The following is a 3515-nucleotide window of genomic DNA, read 5'->3' as shown; positions in this document are numbered from 1 at the left end:
GGGATCTGAATTAGTTCATTCTGGTTGAGGTCACACTGAAAATTTACATTTCCACTCCAGATATACTTCATCATAGTCTACATTTTAATAATATCTTCAGGTATTTTGTATCATCAAGTGATTCTTACGTGTACATATTCTTAAAACGTCAATTCTAACTTAGTATATCTAACCCTGACAGGAGTCTAAAGCATATTAAGAGTAAAGAGTAAAATGCTATTTATTGATATTTCTCCATGTAGAACACAGAAAGAGAGCTGTAGACATAAGCATTTTTGTTAATCTTTATATAAACACAACACATTATGATAATAGATACACTTCTTATGCATGTATTTTATTTACAATTTTGTATATTAAGATAACGTAAATGTGATGTTTAAGTTTTTGTTCTGCCTTTTCCAGAAATATTTAATTTTATAAACCTGTCATGTTTTATTGATATTTCATGAATGTCTCACTTTTTCTTTTATTTGAGCTGAAAATAAGTGCTAGAATCAATTCTATTCAGTTTGACTTAAGAAATGGCTCCCTGAGAAATGAGGTTATAAGAGTGCAAAGCCGTGAACCACAGGCTTGAATTCTGAAGACTGCATTCAGGGCAGCAAGATTACAACAGCAAAAGCCTTCTCACAGTTGGGTGAAAGCTTGGATATCTTTAACATGTGACTGCTGGAGTTCATTATTATCATTCTTCCTAGAAGTGAGTTGATTCTTGAATTAGTTTAGACTTTCAGTCATCCCATAGGCATTCAGTATCTAAGCCAGGCTATGGCATTAACTCTTATGTTGTCTCTGAACCACATAGCTTGCCCTTCATTTTAAAGTTCTCTAGTGCTTACAAAACAATTGACTTAGAGTGAAACAGAAAATAATCTTTTAAAAAATGATATAATTTAGTACCTATTTAAATGCTAAATTGGAGAGGTAAAAGTGTGAGGGTTGGATATTTGAAAGTTGAAAGAATGTTCAAACTTTACCTAAAAGTTGTTTGAGTAAGGTTGTCTTGATGAAGCAATTTGCTTCACTAGGGTGTGCTCATAAGATACTCAGAAACATACTGTTGGATGGAAAAATGTAGTCAAATTAGAAAGGGACTTATCAGCTAGATACAGGAATCTGGACTAAATATTGCATAAAATTGAGAAAGTCAAGAGCTTTGGTGGCCTAGTAATAAGAAGTTATGCTTCAATCCCAAAGGCATGTGGTTCAAAACTGACAGTTGCTCTCTGGGGGAGGGCTGGGCAATCTCCTCCCATGCACTGTTGTTCTATTCCAACTCGATGGCACACAAAAACAAATGTTTTTAACTAGGGGAAAAATGTACTGAGAAGAATCCATCACCTGGCAATATAAACATGGACATTTTGATTTTAAAATGCTTGCAATGAAGTATACTTATTTTAAACATTATTTATAAATTAAAATGTTTGAAGGACTGACATACTTTGGTCATGTTGCAAGGACGGACTGGTCCTTGGAGAGGGACATCATGTTTGGGAGAGTAGACAGATGGCGCAGGAGAGGAAGACCCTTGATGAGATGGATCGATTCTAGGAAGAACCATCCCAAGGGAAACAAAAACCATAATGTTTTCCACAAGACTCCTATTTTTGGCTGTTTTGATTTCAACTGTAATGGCTGGGCCATGGGCGAATATATGTGCCAGCAAGTCTTCCAATGAGATCAGGACCTGTGACAGCCATGGTTGCGGACAGTACACTGCTCAAAGAAACCGTGGAGCTCACCAGGGTGTTGATGTCTTGTGCCCTGATGGATCCACTGTGTATGCACCTTTCACTGGCACAATTGTGGGTCAGGAGAAGCCGTATAAAAACAAAAATGCTGTCAATAATGGCGTTCGGATATCTGGAAGAGGTTTCTGTATCAAAATGTTCTATATCAAGCCAATTAAGTACAAAGGTTCTATCAAGAAAGGAGAAAAACTGGGAACTCTACTGCCCTTGCAGAAGGTTTACCCTGGCATACAATCCCATGTGCACATTGAAAACTGTGACATGAGTGACCCCACCAAGTACCTGTAATGGAAAACAAGCCGTCAGTCTAAGCAGAAAGGCATTTCCTTAAAAACATGGATGCAGTTTTCCAAGGTCAACGTTAAAACAGAAATTGATGTTGGGGGGGCGGAAACCCAGCAATTTGATTTCTATTGTCACTTGGTAGTGTGTGTTTTTGTTGTGCTAAATAAAATATCTAACATTTAAAAAAATGTTTGAAGGAAGGAGTGTGCAAATGCATAATTGGCATTCTTAAGTGAAATTGCTCTCAGCTACTCACACAGATAGTATGAGTTTAAAAGTAATATATTTTAGGGCATTGTAATTTCAATACTTTGTTGGTGGTTTTTATTATGTGCCATCAACTCACCTGTGACTCATAGCAGCCATATGCACAACTGCTTCAAAACTTTCCCTATCCTGAGTCTCACTGTCTCTAACACCCCTATACCCACTAACGAGTAACTGTGTCAATTCATCTCATACAGAATCTCTGTCTCCTGCATAACCCTCTACCGTTCCAAGCATGATTTCCTTCTCAAAGAACTAGTCACCATCTGCCTACATGTCCAAAATATGTGATACGAAATTTCAAAATCCTTGCCACCAAGGGGAAACTTGGTTTCTCCCTCTCCAAGACAAACCTGTTTGTTCCCCTGGTAGTTTAATACTATTCTCCAGCACCACCGCTCAAAGGCATCAATTCACCTTCTTTCATCCTTAGTCACTGTCCAGCTCTCTCTGATGCGTGGCAAGTAATGGGAAGACCATGGCCTGGATCAGGTGCAGCTCAGTCTCTAGACTGACATCATTGCTTTTCAGCACTCTGAAGAAGTTCCTGACAGCAGATTTTCCCAATGCAATTCATTTATGATTTCCCAACTGCCAGTGCCAAGACTGTTGATTGTGGAACTTAGCAAGCTGAAATTGTTAACATTCTCAGTCTCTTCTCCATCTATCATGGTGCTGACAATTGGTCCACTGGTGAGAATCTTTTCTTGATGTTGAGCTTCAAACAATATTGAAGACTATAGTCCTTGACCTTCTTTAGTCAATGCTTCAAGTCCTCCTCTGAGCAAAGTTGTCTCATCTGGATAAGGAAGGCTGTTGATGAGTCTTCCCTCAATCCTGATGCCACATTCCTTCTCAAAGTCCAGCCTCACGAAAGATCTGTTCTGCATATAGGTGTGAAAATTATAGACAAAGGACATATCTCTGGAACACTTTTCTCTAATTTTGAACCATTTAATTGGGAAGGGTGTACGCCAGGGATTTGTCCTGTCTCCATACCTTTTCAACCTGCATGCAGAGCTGATTATCTGGGAGGCTGGGCTCTATGAGGAGAATTGTGGCATCAGGATTGGTGGAAGATCTATTAACAATCTGCGTCATGGAGATGACACAACCTTGCTCGCTGAAACTGAGGAGGACCTCATGCACTTGCTGCAGAGGTTCAAGGATTGCAGCCTTCAGTATGGACTGAGGCTCAATGTCAAG

The 3515-nt window shown here is 39.0% G+C and overlaps 1 pseudogene; it reads left to right on the top strand.

Annotated features, from left to right (window-relative positions):
• The first annotated feature begins 1589 nt into the window (after positions 1 to 1589).
• LOC102871428 lies at positions 1590 to 2045 on the top strand (annotated as a pseudogene).
• The last annotated feature ends 1470 nt before the right edge of the window (positions 2046 to 3515 follow it).

The sequence above is a fragment of the Elephantulus edwardii genome, unplaced genomic scaffold, assembly GCF_000299155.1.
Source record: "Elephantulus edwardii isolate Elephantulus edwardi_28Jun2011 unplaced genomic scaffold, EleEdw1.0 scaffold00018, whole genome shotgun sequence".
Taxonomy (NCBI): Eukaryota; Metazoa; Chordata; class Mammalia; order Macroscelidea; family Macroscelididae; genus Elephantulus; species Elephantulus edwardii.
This window is presented reverse-complemented; position numbering and strand designations above follow the sequence as displayed.